Source organism: Dreissena polymorpha, chromosome 12 (genome assembly GCF_020536995.1).
Source record: "Dreissena polymorpha isolate Duluth1 chromosome 12, UMN_Dpol_1.0, whole genome shotgun sequence".
In the NCBI taxonomy this organism is placed as follows: domain Eukaryota; kingdom Metazoa; phylum Mollusca; class Bivalvia; order Myida; family Dreissenidae; genus Dreissena; species Dreissena polymorpha.
Genome location: NC_068366.1, coordinates 47,605,109 through 47,632,247, shown reverse-complemented (window position 1 = coordinate 47,632,247; position 27,139 = coordinate 47,605,109). Strand labels below are relative to the sequence as shown.

Below are 27,139 nucleotides of genomic sequence, written 5' to 3'. Positions count from 1 at the left end.
CATATAAACTAAGAAATTATTTTGTTTTAGAACAAAACTGAAATTGTTATTATGTATATTTCAATTTTTGCATGCATCTTAAGCGTAAGATAATGTATTTTACAATTGTATAAATATCATGTATACATGCATACGTGCAGGGCTGTAGTCTATATAACAACCCGAGTAGTGATGTCTACCTACCTAAATTTTTATTTTAATTGCAATGCTATAATGTAATTTTCTGTATACAAGTTAATGTGTTGTAAATGACCCTTTCTCTTTTGTGTAATGTGATTCATACGTCGTGTGTCGTTTGTAGTATTGCGTCTCAGTGTTTTAAAATTGGTCGCTTTCCATATATAAAGGAAATAGGCTACCCTCGCGTCACTTTCTGTCTGGCCTTGCTGGAGTTATACACTGTGTATATGTGTCCATAGGGAATAGGCTACATTCAAGTCACTTTCTTTCTGGCCTTGCTGGAGTTATACACTTTGTATATGTGTCCATAGGGAATAGGCTACATTCAGGTCACTTTCTGTCTGGCCTTGCTGGAGTTATACACTGTGTATATGTGTCCATAGGGAATAGGCTACATTCAGGTCACTTTCTTTCTGGCCTTGCTGGAGTTCTACACTGTGTATATGTGTCCATATAAGAAGCCCGAAACATGACCATGTGATCATCTTCAACAACAAAAGTCATTCTAATTAAAATGCAATATTTGTTTTAGCAAAACACCAATTATGGGGCATTTATTAAGATTGATAAATGTGAAAGTTTAAAATGTTTTTCAAAAAGCATTGACAGAATTGACTCATCTGGTAGGTTCTGTGCTCAGATTTTGCTTGGCTTTACATGGGTCACCTTTAAATCTTCACTAAGCAAGCAATACAAAGTGAGAGTACAGTTAATCCATACTTGGGGTAAAAATGTATATACTAGGCTTTGGCTGTTTTATCATCACGAAATGGTATAACCCCTAGCCCTACATGTGTCATATTGCGCGTGGAATAATCATGAAATCGAATAAATAATTTGCGTAAATGAAAGAAGTGTTTAAGGACATTTCCGTCAACTTAATTGGATTTGAATCCATATGTAATTCCTATATAACCAAGTAACGCTGCGATGCGAGTCGTGAACGGTGAAGTTGTTTCGAATCATGCATATCCCTATTCATGGGTTCAAAGTACTTGATTTACGAGTACTAGATTGTTTTTTCAACAAGTTAGGTCAGACAAAGAGTGACAAAAAAATAATAAATTGCTTCGCAAAATGTATATTTGGTGAACTAACAATGAATACTATGCTCCAACTTATAACATCTCAAATATATATACACATATATTGCAGCTTTTTATGCAAAGTATAATAAATCTCGAAATAAAAATACTTCAATTGTGATTTTGTTATGCATTGTCCTTGACCATATTGAAAACCATACGTTAAAATGATCACAGATGATCAGAAGTTTGCAACATTTTAAGGTTGATCAAGTCACAAATTGTAAAATATAATTATTCACATTCATTTGTTAATATTATATATTGACATCCCTTGAAATATTGACAGAACACTTTTATAGAACATAATAAGTAATTGACATACGATGCTTTGAACTTTTTTTTGACACTTGCAGTTATTATTTTTGATTGTTTCGACACTTATAAAAGCATTCAAAACATTTCCTGAACAAGACTCATTAATAAGTTTTATTAATATGAGCCCGTTTTTTAACACAACCAACGTTCCATGCATTTTATCAAGGGTAATCGCACACCTAGGTCCGTATCCATAAAGCCACGTAGGTAAAAACCTAAAATAATTCTCTAGTATCTTATTTGTGTAGTAGTAGTAGAAATATTAGTAGTAGTAGTGGTAAAAGTTTTAGTAGCAGTAGTAGAAGTAGTAGTAGTAGTAGTAGTAGTAGTAGTTATAGAAGTAGTAGTAATAGTAGTAGTAGTAGTAGTAGTAGTAGTAGTAGTAGTAGTTGTAGTAGTAGTAGTAGTAGTAGTAGTAGTAGTAGTAGAAGTAGTAGTAGTAGTAGTAGTAGTAGTAGTAGTAGTAGTAGTAGTAGAAGTGGTAGTAGTAGTAGTAGTAGTAGTAGTAGTAGTAGTAGTAGTAGTAGTAGTAGTAGTAGTAGTAGTAGTAGTAGTAGTAGTAGTAGTAGTAGTAGTAGAATTAGTAGTAGTAATAGTAGTAGTAGTAGTAGTAGAAGTAGTAGTAGTAGTAGTAGTAGTAGTAGTAGTAGTAGTAGTAGTAGTAGTAGTAGAAGTAGTTGTAGTAGTCGCAGAAGTAGTAGTTGTTGCTGTAGTAGAAACAGGAGGAGGAGAAGTAGAAGTAGTAGTGGCAGTAGTAGTAGTAGCAGAAGTGGTGCTGGTGTTGGTGTTGGTGTTGGTGGTGGTGTTGGTGGTGGTGTTGGTGGTGGTGGTGGTGGTGGTGGTGGTGGTGGTGGTGGTGGTGGTGGTGGTGGTGGTGGTGGTGGTGGTGGTGGTGGTGGTGGTGGTGGTGGCGGTGGCGGTGGCGGTGGCGGTGGCGGTGGCGGCGGCGGTGGCGGTGGCGGAAGCGGCGGTGGCGGTGGCGGAAGCGGCGGTGGCGGAAGCGGCGGTGGCGGCGGCGGCGGTGGCATTGGCGGTGGCGGTGGTGATGGTGATGGTGGTGGTGGTGGTGGTGGTTGGAGTTTAAGTGGTTGTAGTTGTAGTCGGTAATGCTGACATTTTGTGATATTTTTTAATATCTTTGGTTCCTGTGTGTGTTAAATGTCACGCTGATTTAGTTGTGCAATACTGTGGAAAACTTGAGTAGAAATTACTGAATAAATCTGATAATATATTTTCAGCTTGCATTATTGTACATCATAAAGTAAAAATGTTATCTGTTTGTCATATCTCCGACATTAATCTTGTTGTTCATGATAATAGACCCTGTTAATAGATTTTTTAGATTTATTTTCTTTCAACATACTCACGAACACGTATCTTCGCTGGCCTTTGAACATGGATCATGTTAATTAACATCATGGTGTTCATACGTCGCGATTTTTACCATGAATGCTTTTGCATATCATAATTGAAAAACATGTATTGTTTATTACAAATTAATTCATATTTAAATTACAAATAAGAAAATAAAAAAAGTATATGTCGGAGAATGCATGTCTTGAAAAACAAACTACAATAATAATACAAGCATATTTATTTTAATGTAGTTTACATATTTTTACCTGCATTTGCAATTAACACAATACATTTAATATTTATTGTAAAATTTTAACATTTTTTGTCTCTCTTCTGTCAAGTAAGGAGTGTTGCTGACATGGGGTAAACAGCGAAACATTAACTACACTATAAAGATATGATAAATTTCAAACAGTATATAACATTAGCAGGTATGAGCATAAATAAAGGGGATGGAAAAAACACATATATAGAGGGAACCGAAAAATGAAGATATCAAACGTAGTAAGAAACAAATCCAAGCGCAATAGTTTGGAATAAGGACAGTTGCGAGACGGGACATCGTTAGCAAAACATGGTCTGTTCATGAAATGGAGTAACTTTATGGCTATATCGGATGAAAGACTGAGCATGCTTGAATAGCTTTTATTTTGTTCCATATGATCCATATTGAGCACCGAAGAGGAGTAGATGCAAAGTTATGGGATGGAAACTGGAAAGATTTTTGAATAGGATAACTTTTTATTAGTATAAAAAGCGCAAGTGGAAAAACAGTAATATTTGTCTTCAATCTCTCCACATTTACGGTGTGGCCTTTGTACGATGTTTTTCACGTAAATATATTCATTAAAGCTGCAACAATGCATTCACAACTTTGCATGTACATAATTAGACATCCACTCACCATCATACAGCAGCGGAGTTAATTTTCTATCTTTGTTTAGATTTGCTTTGAAAGCAGAGAGTGGAATAGCGGATCGTACAGATTCCGGTAGAGCGTTCCATAGGTTTACGTTGATGATAGGAAGGATCATGAAAAGAGTTGTGATTTAGAATGAATGCTGCGGATGTTGTCTGAATTACGAAACGAATAAGCTGTTAAGCTGTTGAGCTGTTCTTTCACCAACGCTAGAGAGGATCAGTGCAAACAAATATGGTGGCGATAGTGAATTATACATCTTGTAAAATAGGGTCAGTTTATGTTTTGTTTTCCTAATTTGTCATTGTTCGAGAGCCGCTTCATTATAAAGATTCTGCAATGATGTTCAACGTGTTCCTGCGCAAGTTATCATTGCTGCTTCCTGTTGGATCACGTTCTTTTTCATCACGACAATATGTATTATCACAGACAACATCGGGGTATTCAAGAAGTGGTCTAATAAATGACGTATATAAAGATAAAAGAGACTTACCATGTTAACTAAAAAGATCTTTATCGTTGAGAACTGCATATTTTGTACACATAAAAACAATTACTTATTTTCTTTATCGCGATTGAAAAGCATTTAAAATATTTTAAATATTGCATGTTGATTACGAACAGTCAACATATTGCCCTTAAGTAGAGTGGGCAATCATTTGAAATATTACCACGAGATAGGGGGATTGGCTATAATTTTAGAGTTGTTGACACATGGCTGCTAAAAATTTAACGTTGGAAGTTCCAAGACTTCACAAATAGAAATTCCATCATAAAAGGACGAACAAACGGTCAATTAGTTGTCGAAGTATTTGCCTGTTTCTGCGAATGAATTTAAATTCAACACTTATTTAAGAGTCACTGACCATATAAAATATCTGTCAGTTATGTTGTATTGCAAATGTATATTGTGATTCAATCTGGAATGTTGCTGTGTACTGAGCATAATTCCCAATATTATGAAAAATACTTACACCGTTTTGTCAACACAAAACATGTGTCTGACATTATTCTCGTATCTGTAAATGCCTATAACCGAATATAACACTTTAACCTGTCATAACTTTGTATGTACATATCTTTTTATGTACATTCATGTACCTAACTAAGTATGACTCTGGTCACAATTATACGCATTATGTGCATGAAAATCGCTTATTGTGCTTAGTCAGATAACCTTTCGGTTGATAACATTTACTTCAAGGTCTTATCTTTTAAACGTGTATTCGTGCAAGAAATAACCATTATAACGCATGTTTATTTACATAATGCCTTCCGTAATTATCCAATAATTGACTTGTATCGATATAAGATAAGCTATTTGCTATTAGAAAAAAAATACTGCAATGCTTTTTTTTGTTTCTACATAGGTGGGTTCGGGCGTTCTGTTATAACAAGCTATTGTGTATAGATTGGAAGTTTGAGACCAACTAACATCTTTAAAATAAAAGCTCATTATATAACAGGCCTTTGTAAAGCAATAATTGGGAATTATCAGAAATAATCTTCTAATGAGTGAATGCGTGATTTATACGGCCGTATGCCTCCTAGTGCTTGGATAATTTGTGTTAAGGTGTTAAACTAATTAATCAACTTATACAACTGATGTATGTTATTCTTCATGAGTAAACATAAAAACATATAGGAATCAAAGTGCAATATTTCTTTATGAAATTATTACGATTATTCTAAACTGTCCGGCTTTTTTTTTTGCAATATCGTGATGATATTGACTTTTGTTTTGATGTTTTATGAAAAAATAACGGCTTGTTTAAAATTTAAAGTACTATTGATATCATCGTTTGAATAGACAGTTGTTAAAGCTTGAAAATTGGATATTTTTTTTTCAAATTGTACAATGGTAACTGTTTCGTGATGCTAAAACGGTTCTTGATAGATCTCTATTTTATTTTTGACAAACATACGTTATATGTAAAAAGCTTTATACCCTGCACAAATTGCTTTCTGATCCAAAATAACTAGTGAGCGCATTCTTGGTTTTAATTGCTTAATACAGCGTCTGGTATTATATATGCCACATTTTCAATTCAATCCACTTGGAAGTTTTATGTTATTTTCCTACTAAAATCCTGGTCTCTAAACTGGACCGCTACCAAAATAAATTCGTGAAAACGATAGTTCAACTATTACCATTAACTTAGTTTTTAGGAGAAATCGATACGTCAGATAATTACATCTAGGAAGACGGGTTGTATCACTTACAACATTTCACTGTACATACAGAAATTTAAGGCATGTATGCATTAAATTTAGCCGAATGTGTTGTAACCGAATGTGTATTAATGACCATATCAGTTCGTGCACATGGTATAATGAAATTTTAAACGTAGGTAGTAAATCAATCTCTAAAACGGCACGAATGCGTTTCCAGTTACTATTTAAGTTTATGTACTTTAATTCCGCATTTGTCGATGTGAACAATATGCTCTTGATTGAGTATAATTCCGCCTTAAACAAGTTCTCTTTATTGTGTGAGCTGACACCTTACTTACTTCTTATACTTTAAACTTAGTTAAAACTCTATACAACATATTAACATAAAGCAACTCTGGAATAATCTTAAAATGAACCATCACATTTTTCGCAGTATTACATGTATATATGTATATATAAGAAAACAAAGCAGACAGGTGAGTGTATTCATGTTCTACACGTTATATACCTTTGCCAACATTTCATAATGGATTCACTCCTTCGGGTATACGTTTTCGTATAATTACACATAAACTGTAATGATTGACATTCATTAGTTTGCGCCAGGTGAATTCAGTTGGAACATTTTAAATGTGGTCGAACATTAGGTTTGTTTATTTCGAGTATCATGATTGTATTATTTATTTATTCAACGATCTACCATATTGAAAATGTTTTACACTTTCTTATAATATTGCGTATTTTGTGTCCGGATAAAAACATGTTAACTTCTGCGCCGAGACAGTAGTATATTAAAATAACAATTAAAATTCTCGCATATTGTTCGCAAATACTCAATGTCCTCACATGGAAATCTTGTACTTGCACAGCCTTACTAGTACAGACAGAGTGTGGTAATTATTCGTTTCCATTTCTGTTTAAGGCGTCTGTGACCTTGAGGCAATGGCTAATGAAGTTTTATTACAGCACATTTAATGCATATTTGTTTCAAAAAAGGCATTTACACAATAACCATGTACTAAATCGTACAAGTCTGCCTCCGAAATAAGATATTTGACCAGTTTTATATATTCTACAATCTGATATATATCGATGGATAAATCGACCGTTTTATCTTTATTTGTACGTTAAACGCGAAATAGCGTCAGCTATTGTAATGTAGAGTACCCTTTGAATGCATGCATTTCACGGAAAAAACAAAATGTAAAAAAACAAAAATTGCGTCAACAATTCCATTTAAAAAGTCATTTTTAATAAATCACAAGCGTACACCATGACTTTGATTTACTAAGCTACATCGGCTATTCCTAAAATTTTGAACATATTTTTAATATATGTAATTATAATAAAATTATGATAAATTAAACATTTTCAATGGACCTGTTAACGGTTTGATAAATTGTCAAATTGAGAAAAAGTATAAGATTTGCAAATTTTCATTGTACTAATGTTATCTGCGAGGAAAAAAATAATACTGAACATTCCCCATATTCAATGTTTTCAATCATATGCATCGTTTTACGATTAAAAAAGTTATATTTTGTGACCACAACCTGGATTGCTTTTAAAAAGTATAAAATCCACAAGAGCCTGTATCAGCAGGGATAGCCTAGTGGTTCGAGTCCAGGTGTAAATAAATTTGTTTTTCTTTCTTTCATATTATTTTTAAGCTATTTAGCTCCGATGTTTATATTTATTATTTAAATGCATATAATGCCAAATATCCCAACAAAGTCCCTTTATTAGTTAATTTGTTATTTGTTTAATTAATTAGTACACCGTATTGATTCCTTTCAAAACATTTTAATAAATTGGAAAACCTAATATATTTGTTTAAGAAATTTAGTAAAAAGGAGGCCATGTTGACTGCCCTGTCATAATTTAAAAAAAAATCCCATTTTAATGTACAAAAGAAAACGCATAAAAAGTTCATAATTTTGAACGATGTATTATGATGTAGCAATCGCCAAAGATTTATTACAAAGTACGTTAAGTTGAACGTTGTGCGTTTGTGCTCTTGTATATATCCAAGTTCGAGTTGACAAAACAACAATAATGAAAGATAGTCTTTACGATAATAAACATCCTATAGTGATGGAACGTTTTGCATTCATGTCATATTACCAAGTTGCAAACAAAATTCCAAAAGTATACCTGAAAATTGATAAATAAAGTGAAAAGTCTGTATATTATAAGTATAACGTGTTCACGAACGTTTAGTTAATTTTCACAAAAGCATAATATCAGATAGTTTATCATATTAAAATATATAATATATTCACTCTATATCGGCGGGGAACATGATAAAAAGGAGTTCAAGGTTATAATGATGTCTAATAATAACGACATATGCGCCTGTGCATAACATTGTCATACCTTGGATTGTAGTGATATTTTCAACTCAACAAATCACATACAAATCGGTCATTAGAACAAGTCGCTGCAAAATATATTCGTTCTTATTTGTCCCACGTAAAGTCAGACTAACAACCTTTTTCCCAATCATACTTTCCGGTGTAGAGTAACCATAGCATTAACATCGGACATCTACAGCTAATATTGCAAACCTCGTGCTCGGTCATTAACATCGGATATCCCCAGCTAATTTTGCAAACCTCGCGCTCGGTCATTAACATCGGACATCTACAGCTAATATTGCAAACCTCGTGCTCGGTCACTAACATCGGACATCTCCAGCTTATATTGCAAACCTCGCGCTCGGTCATTAACATCGGACATCTCCAGCTAATATTGCAAACCTCGTGTTTGGTTTACTTTAATGGAATATTGCGGCTATGAGCATTATCGAACACTTTAAAATACCATCATGGCTAAATGCGGCTTTATTGTCCGACAAACAAGGCATGGTTTCTTTGCAATGGTTATAATATAGGTTGCAATTCTGTACAGTCGGAAAACAGTTTTTCACAATCTTCAGGCGTAAGCTATTCTTTAAAAAAAAGTTATTTTGGACATTTTTACGGTGGCATAGAGGTGACATTCACTTTTCTTTTTTTAAATTGCTCTCCTCTTTTTTCTAGAAAAAGAGGAGTGCAAAACTAAATAAAAGCGGCGTGCAATTAAAAAAAGAGCGGTGCCTCTCTTGTTTTAAATTGCTCTCCTCTTTTTCTATCTCGTGGCCACGACTTAGCTATGTCGTGGCCACGAGATAGAAAAAAGAGAAGTGCAATCTGGATTACCTGCCCTTTGTATACAAAGAGTCAGCAGGTACAGACGAAGTTATAGCGGAGGCGATGGCAATAGTAAGTTAACTAGCAAATTTTAAAAGGTGGTTCGTTGTGCAAATTATTTATCTCTTGATCAGTATTATAATTAAGTAGTTCAATGGTATGACTCATTTTCACGGAACGATTGATTTTGTATGAGATTTTTCATTCTTCATAAGTTGAATAGTTTTCGGATAAATAAATGGAAAATGTTATTTCGGATAACATTAATTATATGGGTTCATAGTAACGTCAACGTCCTTATTTTTACCAATGATATATACATTTTTGGCTTACATAATACAATTTATTCTGTTTAAAAATCGATAATGTATTTGTACATCCATTTAATTTGATTCTTTAATCAAGGCTTATTTATAACAAACAACTATATAATAAATTTGACAAGCCACTGCTCATTCTAATAGAACTATTTACATTGTCCTATTGTATTTGCAATATTTGCTATGATAGCTGAGAGAGCTGAGTTAAAATAATTATTATTGTAAATAATCGGTATTTTTTTTTTAATCTTCAATTCAACTGCTAAGCAATTTACATAGTCAAAGTACACAAGAGAAAGAGATTATGACACATGTAGGACTATACCTTGTGATGACCATTATTCTAGCATGCCTACCAAGCGAGCTTAAATCCAGATGCTTGTAATTTTCCTTGGTGGGATGATAATCCTGTGTAACCAAGGTCTAATTATTTAAACTAGCCCTGACACTACACTGCTTTCTTCTTTTTCAGGTTATTAACAGCCAGTCAGTTACAGATGCATTGCGACAGAGACGTTGTTATCTACGTCTCTGATTGCGAACACAGAATTAAACAACATTGGTCATAATGTAAGCATAATTAAGCTCCAATATTAGATATAAAAATCAACAAAACTATTTGCAGTTTGAGCAATGAGCACAGAATTGAGCATTGAGCACAAACAAGATAATAGACAATGAAGTTTTGATCAGCTGATGCAAACAAACTGACTTGAGCTTATACAATTTTATTTTGTGCATTAAGTTCTAATCTGTGCTCTCAGCTCAAACATGACACAAATAATCCTATTTTTTCTGGAGCTGTTTATTACCTATTTACAAAGTTTTCCTAAAACTAGAAACAATTTTCCTAATATTTTTAGCAAAATGTACAATTGTAAACCAATGAATATCTTGAACATCTTCATATATATATATATATATATACATTATATTTGCAGCTTACATACAAGAGATCGGCAGAGCAGGAAGAAGCCATGTTGATGCCCTGGTCATTCTCTTCTTTTACAAATCATTCATTGCATCTGCACATATGACCAGAGAAATGAAGGACTATTGCGGAAACTCAACTGCCAAAGAACTTTAGTTACCAGTATTTTGGTTTTGAAACTAAGGAAGTCTAACAGTTTTCAATTTGTTGTGATTTGTGTACAAATGAACCTGTGATAGAATATGATTTTAGTAAACTGTCACCTAACTAAAAGCATACATATTATTATTACAAGATTCCTTGATTTATTGAATTTTCACATCTTTTTAGGAAAGTCTATCCTCGAATATTTCAAATATCTTAAACATATTTGATTGGATTGATTTATTTATCATTTATGTTTGATAAAAATGTATATTCTATGTTGAATAAATGCATATGTTAGTGTGAGTGTGCGTGTATGTTTGTGTGTTTCTGAGGATAGTGCGTATGGGTGAAAATGTGTGAGAATGGTACGGGAGTTGCGTGATTTATGTTTATAAATTAACATTTGTTTGTAACGATATACCATGTAGTATAAGTTACCTAATAAAGTTCTTTTTTGTTCTGTTCTTAATTATGCTGCTATGCTTATTTTGGTTGAAAAATGATCAAAAAGAACTTACTTATAAATAATTGACTTTTGACATATTTACAGAAAGTGTCAATAAATAATGGTATGTTTTTACTGTATGTGTTTTTAGATATTGTGAAATAATTAAAACATATAAAGATACATTTAAAATACATACATTGAATATTTTATAAAACAAACATTCATTCACAGCTGAGTTTGGCAACTCTTTAATGAAATTTTATCTTGAGTTACTCATAAAATGATTAAATATAAATTGCACACTTTACAATATTCCATTCTATACACAAGGTATTAAGTTCATATTTTGTGCATTTGGGTTTTAACATAACATTTGAAGAAAAAAAGAAACACAGTTTAAACAAAATGTAATTTTTGGCATGTTTGTTCATTAGCTAAAGTCATTGTGATTATCTTTTGAACTAACTAGTTGTAACGACAACTCCTGGTATCCTGTATTCATCAACATTCCAAACACAGTAGATATGACCAGTATTAGTCTCTGAACAGATTTTGTATTCCCTATCTTAGAGGTCGGTAGAGACACAGCCAAGAGAACATCAGCTAGCAGTGGCTGTTGCTCTAAAATTCATCAATGAGTTCATGCCATTTAAATTCAGCCAGAAATCCTTTTGGGCTAAAACACTGTCCTTGTAGCATTCTTTTGCTGCATATTCAATTTCATTTAAAAGTTCTACAACGATACCTCCTCTCAATGGAGAAGACAATATATGCCCTGCTACTTCTCTTGGAGAGCTGGAACCTGATTAAAGCAAAAAAGTAAAATATAAAAAAAAACAGAAATAATAATATATGATAATATTGCTTGATAAATCTTTTTTTTTTCTTTTAAAGAAATGACAATATAATGTTATTTTAGCAAACATTAATAATCTATGTTTCTATATCAAAGACTTCTTAAAAAGTGTTTTATACATTATTAGTAGTCATTTCAAAAAATTTATTTGTTTAAATTGACTAATAATTAGTTATATATTTTACAAAAACAAAATATCTGATTGATAGCCGTTTAAGATTTTTTATTTGATAAAATCACCCACCCCTGTATTACATTTATCATCTCCCACTGTTTCTGTTGTGTACATATGTACAGCTTATGACATATGGTAATGACTGTTTTCTAAATTCAATTTAATAAGCATGGTTCATATGACATTGTATCATACCTGAATATAAAATTGAGTGCTCTGCCAGCAAAATAAGGAAAATATACTAATGTTATCACTGTTTAAGAATCATTATGTACCTGTTCTGTTTTTTTCCACCAAACATGTTGTTCATTGCAATTGCACAGTTGTTCCAGAAACTGTTTTCTGACTCGCCATCTTTTCGAAATTTCTGACTGTATTCTTACAGAAAGGATTTCTCTTCGATGGACCATTTGTTGTGTCTGTTTTTTTTTCATCCTAGATCAGTGCTGAAACATGAAAATTTGAGTGTTTAATGGCAAAGCTTGAAAAAGGATTGATATATGAATTTCATTTTATATGAATGAAGAGTGGTTTATTTGATCTTTGAATTAAAATTTTAGCCTATATCCTAATGCAAAGAACTTAATATTAATGGCAAAAATATAATATACACACAACAAGACAGTGCTCTTTTAAGCAAGCCTATGTTTAACAAATATTAAATCCATAGTATATATACCAAATGTTGGTACTTAATAAGTGATATATACCAAATGTTGGTACTTAATAAGTGAGATATTGTGTTTTCAACAAATTTTACAATTGGTTGAAGAGATTTCACAATTATAAAATACAATTGAATTATTATAGAAAAGAAAGTAGTACTAGAAAGAGAAAAATAATCACCAGTTTAATCCTGTTATGTTCATGTTTAGGTGTTTTTCTTGTGGGAGTTGATATTGCCCTCTTGCTTCCTCGTTTATGAGAGGTACTTGAGTTTTTTGGGCATAGGCACTGTATGTGTGACCTGGGCCAGACTTACTCTCAATAACTTGGAACCAAGTATGATCCATCTGAAATATGATTTATGATTTGAATTATGAATTATGAATAACTTTGTCTTGAAAACCACGAACCATTTTTAATGGAGTTTAGAAAAGATATTTAGAAGCATTTTGCTAATCTAGGAAAAGCAGGTCTGAAATTCTGACTGTGGTGAACCTGGAAAAAGGCCTGAATACATAAAAATGCATTACTACTGTTAATCAAAGATAACCACACCGCAATGCTTTCATATTTGTCACACTACTCAAAAATACATCACAAATACAGTATGTTACAAATTTACTCAAACATCCGAAATTACACTATCTGTGTACTTGTCCGAAACATACTCAGGTTATGGAACATTAATTAGCTCTAATATGCGGAAGAACTCGAAAAAAAGAAAGAACGTTTACAGAATGAAATATATGCATTTCGATTGAAAAATGAATGATACCCCGACGAGCCACATTTGTAAATATTTGGTTAACTCACCATTATCATCGCGTCGACCATGATTCCGCCAATGCCAGGCATCTATTTGTTTACAGTGGAAGCTGGGAACCAGGCATACACATGTACAGAATGTTTACACATGTTAAGCACAATTTGATTGGCTGACTAACTCGTGGCCACGAGTTAGATATGTCGGGATCTTGAGATGACGAAAATGCTCTCCTCTTTTATTTAATGCACTCTGAATGTCACCTCTATGCCACCGTACATTTTAACCTTTGTTGCTGTTTTTTTTATATTTTATAGAATATACATTAATGTTTAAGATTATATTGTTACATTCAGTTCTAAAGATTATAAAGAATTCTATTTTCGTTTATTTCGATTAAGACCGGTTATAAATTTCCTTTAAGAATGGCAATCCAACGTCAGATGCTGGATTAAGTTGATGATAATATTGATCGAGTTAGAAAGTATAAAATGTTCGGTATATGGCGTTGTGTTTCTTTATCAAGTTTCAATACCTATACTGAAGGTGGTTAAACAGAATTTAGTTATTTAGACAAAAGAATAATTGTATATTTTAATTAAACTTGGCACAGCATCAAGTAACAAGGAAATTGATTTTTATATATCTAAAAATGCAATTCTCTTAAAGTTACAATTAAAAAATCAATCACATGTCATTTATTAAAATGATGTCTTCTGGCATTAAACACAAACTATTTGAAATTTGGCGGTTAGGTAATGTGATTACACCAATTGATTTTAGCTTGCGAAAGCTCGTTGAAGAGATCACGGATAACACTTTTAGGAAATTCGTAAACTTGTGTATGAGCGTAGTAATTATAGCGTGTATTTGCTATGTCACTTCTTCCATTTCGAAGCATGCACATAGCATTTGAGCGGTAACTAAAAGTATAAGCAAATGTAGTATGGAGTGCATTTTTGGAAAATATAGACGTTTTGAGTGTGGGGTTTGTGTTGTTTCTTTGCTGAAAGTTCGCTAATAATTTTAAACTGATAAATTTGATGTTCATTTTTAATAGATGATTTCTACACAATTCTGCCTTGCAATATATTTTAAGTCTGTATCGACTTAAGTCCAGCTTCATTTCAAATAACGGTTTTGATGGTAAATTATACATGGGATGTTATATTGAAAATCGGGAACGAATGCGTGTATACGAAATATAATTACAATCATTACGCATGATATTCTGCCAAATTGAAATTAAATAATAGTTATGAATATTATAGTACATGCACACGTGGATATACGCTTCGGATATGTGCTTTAATATTGCATTGCGTATGTGTCATTTTGGACAGTTATGTATTAATATTGTTTTTCTCAAGCATCATTGACTTGACAGATGGATATTATTGTCAGGCAAATGTAAGTTAATGGATACTTGAATCGCCACCCAATATACGTTCTTGACACATTAAATAAATTTATGTTTGTATAAAATAAATGTGTTTGACCAAATGCTTGACGCTAAGCGTTCTTCTGTACTTAAGTCGGACGTCAAACGAAAGTGCAAGCTTTGATTAGTTTTACTTGCTTGAAGTATTACAAAATGCGGAAATTTATTGTTCTGTAACAAATCAATTACATAAGATTCTTCGAATGTTTTTACAAAAACATATAAGTCACTAATGAAGAAGCAGTGGTGGAAGTAGTACTAGGTACTGTCAAGGTTGTTGAAATTTTGATAGATACTTGGGGGTTTTATTCCAGGTCCATTATCATTTTCAGTTCACGGAGTTTATAGCTACTTGCAAATATGGCACATACATGTATATATATTTTAGCACTCAACCAACGAATAACATAGATAACTGTTGTATAATTGACACAGTAAATGTGACAGCAAATGTGTTCTGCTGCAGTTATTGTTCATAAAAACGGTACAAAAATGTAATATGTATTGCCATATCTCCGACTTTCATCTTAATTGGCATAATACAATAACCTGTTACGGACACTATCTATATAAAAATCCAATAATGTGCGCGTAAAATAACTCCTGTTGAGGCCGATGCACGACACCACAAACACATATCTCTTACAATTTCAAAAAGCGTGCATATTTATTTACACCATTACTTTAAATATCATATTAATTGCGCACTTAAAATGCCCTTATATTATTGAATCCAAATTAAATAGAGCATCGTTTATTCTATACAATGAGCTATTTAAAAATATGATTTTATTTGATGGAAACAATTATTTTGACGTATACCGCTTAATTATAAATGTAAAGTCAACATTCGTTTGCATTCAGAGTGATTTTGTAAAATATTTTCGCAGTAAAGTACAAAAATAAACATGTTCACAAGCGCTTGCGCGAGTTAAAATCTGTTCAGTTTTTCACTCAACTGAGAGAATATTGAACTTGAAAACAATATTGTCAGGTAAACACATGTGCATGTTTGGCGTCGCTGTCTAACGCAGGTTTCAATATCCAATAGAATGTTAATGAAATTTCCGCTGCTAGACAGTTTAAATAAGTCCCTAGGTTAGGGTTGCTTTTTTAAAAGAAATTCCCCAAACCATTGGCCATATATCGTTTTTGAAATGAGTAGCGCGTAGTTGATTGGCATTCTTCTCTTTTTTGATTTTTATACTGTTAACTCTTAATTTCCATTCTACGCAATCTTTTTGAAAAAAACCCACATACCTAAATATTTTTTTGAAATATTGTATCGGTCGACAATAAAGAGTGTAACAAACGGACAATCGAACAGCATATTATACAAACCAATACTAACCGAAATAGCGTTACCTGTTTGTCGTTATATACATTAAGCGATGTATTATTGCGTGAATTTTTGTTTTCCTGGAACGTCGCATTTGTATTAAAGTAATACTTCCTTTTCTCAAAAGCTATTGTGTTCTTCTTGATTCGGATATCTTTAAACAATATGCCACTGTTATGCACTTAGAACCAGTCAGCTTACGTCGATTTAACGCCATGGTAAACCTTTTAATAAGGACTATATAACTGTCGATTTAAATAACGATTATTAATACATGAGTGCATTCAAACAATAACACGTTAACATCTTCGGTTCGTTGTTATGAGAATAAAGATATTACAGGAAAAAAATTGGCAAAGCACCTGCTTAAGAAAGTAAGCACGCCAAGTAATGTCAGAAATTTTGTCGATGGATACACTTGACTTTAGCATGTCTCTTAGAAATATAGTATTAAGTATTCGCAACATGACACATTTGCATTAAGTACATTTTGATACATTTAAGAGCCATCTTTATCAACTTTTGATAATTTTTCGTTTTTTGAAGATCTTTATAACCAGCTATAAGTACGCAGTCCGGGAGGAATGTGAAAGTTAAAATTAAAGGTCTTTGTCACAGAGGTTAAATATACAACTACTCAACTTATTTGTCAAAAACGTTCCCCTGTGTCTAAGCGATATGATTATATGTTATTCTCTGTCAGATACACTTTTTGTAAGATATGATTGTCAACATGAAAACAAGAAAACCTTATGACGTGTTGTTCAGTGGATGCAATATAATATTATCCCGTAAATATCTTCAATGTTGTCATATTTCGGTCTTTAGAGGCAGTAAGCAGTAGAGCTTGTTACTGCTATGAGGATGAAACGTATCTGCGATCTTTCCTTTACCTCGTTATTAGAAAAACTTTCTGGAGATTCATCGCTTACTTGCTTTGCATTGACCGTCTCAAGGCGGTGATCCGATATTTTTTTATCATTTTATGTTATGTTAATGATGGTGTTCTGTTGTTAACATGATGGATAATAAAAGGAATTTTGCACCTGATATAGTTTCTGAACGTAGATTGTTTGCTATATTGAGTAAGAGATTCAATTAAAATTAACGTATCTGCAACTCAAGATACATTTTGAACAACATATATAGTCATAACATACTTAGCGCAGCATGTAATAATAGTAATGTAAAAACAAATCAAGACAAAATATGTACAACATAATTCATCAGTTGTTTGATGCATGTTGAAGGATAAAATATGGTTATTTTACCTTTATATTTACGCAATTTTATGAAGACACAATAATTTAAAAAATGGTGTTCTAAACTTTTAACAATATAAAAGCATGCCAACAAAAAAGTCTATAGTATGTTTTATGAAGAATTTGTTAAAATTATTCCGATCAATAACAAATCAACTTTATGACAATAATTGTATCATTTGTTATTCCAAATGTCAAACACAAATAACAAATCACAATGCCTTTCATGATATTTCTGTCCGATAAGACAGAAAGCATCAATTTCCCTTTCATATGATCATGCGTGTCTCCCAAAAGCTCTCTCCGGAAGACACGTATTGGATTAACCATACATCATGCGGCTTAAGGGTTACCTGTCTGGTAAAGAGCATAAAGGAATACATATGACGTGAACAGCAATAGCCATTATGAGTCAATTATTTAAAGTGCAGATACTACGTTGATTTAAAGCATTGTGCTTCTACAGTCTAGTGTACACAAGTGTAGGATAAGATACCTCTGAGCATATCAATGGAAATCAGATTGTGTCCTCACTGTCATCCTTTCCAATCAGTATATTTTAATCATGTTCTTGTCACGAACATGCGTAATGCCATGCTATAAAATGGGTCGAGATTTGCAATAACAAATCTATAGGTTTTACAAGGATTGAAAATAAAATCTTTACCGATCATTTTAATTCGTTTGTGATAAAAAAACACAATTATAATCATACGAAAGTCAGTAATTTTGTACATAATTGTTCTAATGTTTCCTTGTATATTTTCAAACTCGTAACCACGCATGCGTTTTTATTAAATTGATTCTTTCATTAGAATTGTTAACACTTCAAAATAGGTGTTATATCGTATCAACTGATTACGCACATTTGAGTCAATAGTTACTCAATTGCGACCATTTGATTGGCGGTCATTTGGACGCCATCTTGTATTTCTGTGTTGCGTTATAGACTAACCTAATTTGTATTATCTTACTGTGATGTTTGCCACCCGAAACCTACGTATAGACACCCACATTATCTAATTAGAATGGAAAGTTACATAGTTATCCATGGTACTAGATTTGGGCTGCAATCTTGGACCCCATGTTGAAAAAAACAACTTGCCGGAAGTTTGATTGTGGTAAAAGTTTTATATGGTATAAAGTACAATTTACCCTACCAGTATCAGTTAAAATAGCTTTTAACAATTCTTTGGTGGTGTATATGGTATTTCTCAAATATATACCCGTCAAAGCAGACAAGGATACTTCTACTTCTACTTCGTACTTCCTACAGTCAATTGCTGACTATTACAGGAAGGCCTATTATAAGCAGATGTGGCCACTTTCAAATCCGTAGTATTAGATATCACAGACGTATTAAATAAATAAAAAGGACCTTTTACCATGCAACGGATTTAGCGAATGATTAAAGTACTACTTGTAACAACTGATGTTATTCGTTGACTAATACTTGAAAATATTTATTTGTAACTTTTGTTGCATTTCATTTATATTTTCGACTTGCGGGGCCTGAGAACTACACGCTTCCCCAAAGCATAGCATGCACATTCAATTTCAATGCTTACCAGATTCATTATAAAATATATGTTATGGATTTGCTTTTTCCTAGCAATAGCATTCCAAGTTTAGCCCGAACGAAGCACCAATATCCTACCCGTACTGAGCGTAATTATTTTCTCAGAAGAAAAGTAGTTTATTGTGACATACACATTTCTACGACAAGGTCGAATTAATGAAATAACACTGAAAATAGTTCTTCTCCATTTTAACGATATCAGAACGTTAATCGTGTCATTTTAATTATTGTTTACAGTCGGAGGGCGTAACTTAACTGTATTTCCGGGTGAACTTGTTGTACCGGTCAAAGGTAAAGGCTTACGGTACATTCAGCATAATTATATACTTTAATAAGAATTACATACGCATTGCAATATACCATGACATGCACCACCATTACTCAACTACTAATCATTTATAAAATATGCATAGATTATGTTTATTAAAATAAGTTCCATTGTGTTCTGTGTTAATTTAATTATTTTATTCAGTGCTATATGTATCATTTTTACAATTGGTGGAAAAACTGAGTCAAAAGCCTATTAACACTCAAAATCAACGAATATTTTGTTTAATATTTCGCAAAATAAAGTTAACTTATAAAAAATTAACAGTCCTTATCGCAATAGCAAAAATGTGAACGCTAGATTTGGTCTGGTAACATAGATTTAACAAGATACACAATGCTCTTTTTTATTGTTGTGGAACAATATTTTCAACACATGTTCATGTACCATGTTAGTGATCGTGTGTCGTATAAATAGAAATCGTTGCAGTAAATTAAAATGGAATAAAATGTGCCACACGAAATTAAAGCAAGCATTTTGCACATCCCGTTAAATCTATGTTAACATACTGCAGCTAGGAATGACATTTTGCCTATTGCTATAAGGAAAACTGATTTTTTTTAATGGTTAACCTATTATACGAAATATTTTGCGAACTATTCGTTGATTTTTAGCTCGGCTGTTTTCGGAGAAAACCCGAGGTATTGTCATAGCCAGCTCGTCGTGACGTGTCCCAAACTTTAACATTTTGTTTACCTTTTGAACATTGGCTCTCAAATCAAAGTGCTTCCACCTACAGCTTTGAAACTTCATATGTAGATGCACCTTGATTAGTTTTTCACATTACACCCATATTTGGGTCACTAGGTCAAAGGTCATGGTCACTGTGACTTGTAATAAAACTTTAATATAGGCTCTAATATCAAATTGCTTCCACCTACAACTTTGAAACTTCATATGAAGATGCACCTTGATGAGTTATACACGCAACACCCATTTTTGAGTCAGTAGGTCAAAGGTCAAGGTAACTGTTACCTTTAATGTAAAACTTTAACATAGGCTCTAAACTCAACGTGCTTCCACCTACAACTTTGAGACTTCATAATTATGTAGATGCACCTTGCTGAGTTCTACACGCCACACCCATTTTTGGGTCACTAGGTCAAAGGTGAAGGTCACTGTGACCTTAAAAAAATCTGACAAACTTTTATTTATTCAAAACTGCACCCGCAGCCGAGCGTTGGTACCCGTTATACGGTGCTCTTGCGAGTTTAAATGTTACTTAAAGAAATTATTTTAGTGTAATTAAACTGTCATTATGAAGGAAGGATTTACTGGTATTGACTTAACACGTGTATATGTGAAGTGTAGCAATTAAAGTTTTATTCTGTTGTAGACATTAATTTCAATTTCTGTACATTAAAATTTCAGTCGTGCATGCTTATATGCAATCCAAACCTTTTCGAAATTTGTTGTTTGTCAGTCTCTACCATTAACTTGTTTTCTTCGAGGAATTTAATGGCCAATCAGACAAGGGCTGTTTGTAAAACATGTATGGCCCCCTATATGGGCTATAAGTTGTAGTAGCAGCCATTGTGTGAATACGTTTTTTGTCACTGTTAACAGCGGTGGTGGTGGTGGTGGTGGTGGTGGTGGTGGTGGTGGTGGTGGTGGTGGTGGTGGTGGTGGTGGTGGTGGTGGTGGTGGTGGTGGTGGTGGTGGTGGTGGTGGTGGTGGTGGTGGTGGTGGTGGTGGTGGTGGTGGTGGTGGTGGTGGTGGTGGTGGTGGTGGTGGTGGTGGTGGTGGTGGTGGTGGTGGTGGTGGTGGTGGTGGTGGTGGTGGTGGTGGTGGTAGTGGTGGTGGTTATTGATGCAATGCATTACAAAAATGCAGTTAGCCTTACATTTGGTAAAATTTAAATATATTACAAGGGAGGCCTATGCTGTAACAAAAAGAACATGCATAAACGGTAGTTGTTTCCCTTGTTTGAACCATGCTAAATCCTTAAAATGCCTATTTCCAGTAACTGTGACCTTCACCTGTGACCTTGACCTTTGACCTAGTGACCTCAAAATCAATAGGAGTCATCTGCGAGTCATGATCAATGTACCTATGAAGTTTCATGATCCTAGGCCCAAGTTTGAACCATGCTAAATCCTTAAAATGCCTATTTCCAGTAACTGTGACATTCACCTGTGACCTTGACCTTTGACCTAGTGACCTCAAAATCAATAGGGGTCATCTGCGAGTCATGATCAATGTACCTATGACGTTTCATGATCCTAGGCCCAAGCGTTCTTTAGTTATCATCTGACAACCACCTGGTGGACGGACCGACAGACCGACCGACTGAAAGACCGACCGACATGAGCAAAGCAATATACCCCCTCTTCTTCGAAGGGGGACATAAACATTAAAATATAGCAAATCAAGGTTACTGAAATGTCTTCACACTTGAACTGCGAAGAACTCTACGTATGTAGGAATGTTAACCAATTTTCCGATTGTTCGGTCAAGCTTAACGACGCTTAAAGTGAATATTACAATAGCTCATATCACAATAAATATAATGTTCCCTTCTACAAATTACAGTTACATTTAAATAAGTCTGCGATCGAACTTGGACGCCACGTGTTGAGCGGTCTAAATCGTTTATGGTTTTGTTCATCATATTTAAAATCGCACGCGCTCAAGTTTGTGATTTTTGATGAATTGAAAATAACAAATATTTGAAGAGGAGTTTAATCTTTTATGGCGAAAGTTGAATTCGTCTTTATCAATAACATGTCACGATGCGGTTTAAATGTGTCTTGATTTTAACACCTACATCCATACTCGTCGATTTGAAAATAATAGTTATGTTCTTCATCATGATTCCGAATTACCTACAATCATATTAGATATTTTAGTATTTTATATGGCATTTTATATATTATATACAACTGCCAACCTTTAGAGTTTCTAATTAATACATATTAAACATATTAACAGACATCAATTCGTTTACGCCAGGTGTATTCAATTGCAAAATCGGATATATGGTCTAACGAGTGATTTCGTGTAGTTCTGTATTCTTGAAGTCATTATGTTCTGTAAGAAAAGTGTGACTTCACTCTGTGTGTGTTTTTTAATTAAGAAGGTCCTTCTGCGCCTGAGGCTGCATTATATATGTGTTGATTCGGCAGCATTCCTAGCTTATTCACTTACTAGACTCACGAAAGTTTCGACGATTTTTGTAGTATAGCTGCCATTTCCAGCTATTAAGTTGTTACTGAAAGATTTTCCATGTTTGGTTCGGTCTTGTGTTTTGCTGGGAAGCCGTAGTACCCGGAGGAAACAACAGCTGTCCGGTATGGTAACCACCAACTCAACTCAAATGCTTACGGGAACAGGGATCGAGACCAGGTCGCCTTGGGGAGAAAGTCCATTTACCAACCACTGCGCTAACCGGACAGTCTGTGTTTACTTTGATTGGCAATATTTTTTAAATTGTTAGCGTTTTAGCGATAGTAAATGCATTTAATATTAGAATACCTATATAATTCAACCCTTTTTGGTTACTTTCCCCATGATTTGAAGAAGTGCTCTTATTCAATTAGCGTCCTGCCATGATGCTTCCTATTATCAGCTGTCTAAAACGCTGCTGCGCTTACGTTTTGAATTGGATTTCCTATGTTAGAGACCTACTCCGAAATGAGCTAGATTTCGGAAACTTCCACTAGTATTTACAAATAAGGCTGACAAAAATTATCCTTTACAATTAAAATACCGCATCTACCGTGCCGTAATTACTCTAAGTTTTCAAACACTTAAAAATAAGTATTTTCCGTGTCCGAAAAATTAGAAACAAAAGTATTCACAAAAAACAAATTTCCGAAAATAAAGAGTAAAATGACAGGCATTAAAAAATTTAGGGACACTCTAAAATATTGCATTGATGATCGGACACGGGTATGCAATGTGTATAGCGTCAAATGTTACAACGAATAGCAAGTCTTTTTAAAATAACACGCCCTGTTGAAGAAATTACTTTGACCATATGTTACACTTTTAGCTGTTTGGTGAAACCATTGTCTATTACCGGTATACATAGATATTTACCCAAAATTAATTGTAATGGTCGGTTGCCGTATGGCATTTGTCTGCAAGGTTTTGTTACCTCAATCCGGTAGTAAAAACTGTTGGTCACTCGCTTATAAAGAAGACTTAAGGGTTACCATCTTTGGAAGTGGATACATTATGTACATTTAAAGAACTGGAAATTAAAACTCGTTTTCATGAATATTGGGTAGCCAACCAATAAAATGACACTTCGAATGTAGTCTGTGAAGCACTAATAATGAGATAGCATGTACGACGTTTGTATAGCCTTACATCCAACGGGAACATAAGTAATGTAGAACTTTCGAGTGAACGTGGTTGTTGTGTACGAGTATGTTAATTATTTTGAAATAAAATATTTATTTTAAATAAACATGACAGTATGACGTTCCAAAACTTAAGAAATCATCTGTTGATTCATTCATTTATTTGAAAATATATCTTAACATTATCGTGCACTAAAATATATCATATGTATTTGCACTTAATCATATACAAGTACGTGTCTACTTTAACATTGGGCCCACAGCAGTATGGTGCTTAAAGGATCTAATTCAGTATGAAAATAATTAAAACAACATACATCAGTAGCTTCAAAGTTGATGTATATAATGCAACGGCGGGTCAAAATTCAATGCAATGCTTATGTAAGTATATAAGAGATTAGGTATATTCACTCAGTAAGCATCATAAGTATGTACTATTTATTTTGACTTTTTGAGATGAGCGATAAAGGCATTTTACTTTATTTCCTTTCACGTATGGTGCCTTAATGTAAATCCTTAAGTAATTGCATTTTGTAATACATTTTCAAAACAAAAAGATAATCTCTTCAGCGGGTCAAAAGTATCCTTAAATCACCGAAGTAAGTACAAAGCCTTCATAATTCTGGTTATTACAAGTTCACATTTCTGTTAAAGGCTTATTTGTCATTTAAAAAAATGCTTAACACAGATATTGTGCCACCAATCAATGCAACTTAAGCGCCAAATTGTATTTCCGAATGTTATTTATCGTATCAGATTGCAAATGTGACCTGATATAAATTTCCTTTTTACTGTCATGATGGACATAACACTTGAAATATCAACAGTGTTACCCAACCCTTTCTCTTATACTTAAAACGAATACAATTTTGCCTGTAACAAAACATAATATTAGCTTTTTCCATAATAGTTTGCCGCAGTTTCTATAGTTATTGTTTACATTCGACTTCGTATCAAGCATGATAACGAAGTGTGTAAATGATATTCCTAGTATCATTTATTCCTTTGATTCATGATTCATATTCTAGTTATAATTATTCGAAAAGATTTTTAACGAGCAGTTTTATATTATGCTAAAGTAAACGACGAGTCGAACATAAGTACTTTATTTCAAATGCCGATGTAAGTCGAATTCGCATTGATGCGAAAAGAAATTGTTCGTTCAATGGCATGAATCTCCCCACAAATGGCCGAGAATGAGAAGCTCTGTCATGTAGGTAACTCATACATGAAGTAAAGTAGCCCTCTTTTGTTCGATCATAATTTCCGAAACAATGTGCTCATCACATCAATAAAGGACATCTCCAACTAAGTTTACAAAGCCTGTGGAAGACTGATTATAATGATTGGTCAGGGTCTTCCTCGGCAAATTGCACTTCTACAACAGTTTAGAATTACTGTAATTTCCATAATAAGACTTCGTTGTTAATCAAACACAGCAAGGGTCGTTTAGTTTAATTGTATTACACTTGGAAACCGGAATCATACAATTATCAAGTGTCAATTCTATCAATCATCGTAAGTGTATATGGACACCTCAATAAAATCGGAGCGAAAGAGGCATCTCAGCAAACGACAAATAAGTGGGGAACTTAATATATATGATTGATTCAGATATATAACAAATGTATAGGAACGTGGCTAATGTAGCACTTAGCACTGGATAATTTTTTCTATTCGTGTACAATAACTTCAGTTAAGACGGCCGTGAACGAATACAATGTATGTTTTCATTTGAACTAATGATGTTACATCGTACTCCCACCAAGGATTGTTGTTATTGATCATGATTCTGTTACCGATGTCCCTCAATGCGGATTACTCAAAAGCTCAATTTTTGTTTGGTTAAAATACAGCTCCAACTTACACATTCATACAGAGTATATTCACACTGAGGTCTGAAAGGAAATTATCGCTTCAAACGGTGAATTATCACATTTGGCTCGTCCGAGTCTCATTTCAGTGTTCTTTATGTCACATGTATCGCTATGTGTATGTGCTTGTGCATACTGAGTTGCGTGTCAACGATTTTAAGTATACGAATGCAAAAAGGCTTTTCGATGACACTTTGTTATATGACACCCCTTATATGAAACTTTTATATGCGACCAGCGAAGCTCCTGACGAGCCTGTGCATGACGCAGTTCATATGGGTATGCATATACAACATACTTCAACAATGCTTAGAGTCGCATTCATGGCATACCTAAATTGTAAATCACCGTCTCTTAATCAATAAACAACATAGTGTCATGCTTCTGCATACGAATATCTGTACAATGCCATTTATCCAACTATTCAGCGTAACCGATTGGAAAGCAGTAGATAATGTTAACTTTAAAAGACAAAGACAAAGTATGATTTGAAATTGTTACGATTCAATAAGCAGGTTTTATCCAATTATATGTAGAAACGAGATTATTTTTCATGAACTTCATTGTACACTATATTTTGAATGTGTTTTCTGTTTGGTTGAAAGAAGAAGCAATTTAAATTTGTAACAATAAATCATATATTCATATATTGAACACTAATAAATGTTATTTTTACTAAAATGCCATACAAAGTTAACTGTTGTAATCTTGGTCTTAACTAGTTTTCGTCACCTTATATACTATATATAGCTATTCGAAAGCCTATGTACTCGCCACAAGAAAGATCTGGTATTAAATAGTAGATGATGCTTGCAAATAATGGCCGAATGTTAAACATTCAGAACGTACATGTGAATGTGTATTATAGATAATTAAAAACTCCGACTTTCGTCTTCACAAATGCATAAAAAACATCACTGGTCTGAAATTAAAATAAGTTTATTTCTTCAGTGTTAATAAGTCACGGTGCCTAACCAATACGGATAATACTGAAAACATTTGTGCGTTTTCAGCTAATACCTGAAACAGCACCGGATCATATCAGTAAATATTGACTGTTTTACAGTAAGTGTGTTTTTTTATTTTCAATATTCTCTTTTTTAAGTTAACATTTTTCACCAAACCAATAGTCTAAGGAACAACTAAGACATTCATTCAGTAAATTGTATACTCGTGCTCAGTAAAAAAAAACGTCAATTTGCAGTGGGAACCTACATTGCCCAAAATTTAGGCACAAAACCTGTGGAAACGAAAGTAAAATGCAGATATTGGTTCATATCAACAATGAATTGTACACTTCTGAGCTAGTTTCCTGATAAAAAGGCCGCATAATTCTTGTGAATCATTGCCATGATGCGTGACGGTTTTGTTTGTAGAAAAACAAGTATTTTATATGTCGATTGCTGGCACCGGATAATGAATGAAGTAGACAACGGATAATAGCCAAGACTAATGAATTTAAGTACATTTATAGCACGT

General features: G+C 33.4%; 1 protein-coding gene and 1 long non-coding RNA gene across 2 annotated transcripts in view; both read left to right on the top strand.

Moving 5' to 3' along the window:
- LOC127854014 (uncharacterized) overlaps positions 1 to 27,139 on the top strand; it is a 115,424-nt gene that overhangs the window by 5,967 nt on the left and 82,318 nt on the right. The window lies entirely within an intron of this gene.
- LOC127854016 (uncharacterized) lies at positions 9,247 to 10,595 on the top strand. The gene is made up of 3 exons (XR_008036873.1): positions 9,247 to 9,296; positions 10,017 to 10,114; positions 10,486 to 10,595. It is a non-coding gene; the product is annotated as an uncharacterized LOC127854016 (long non-coding RNA).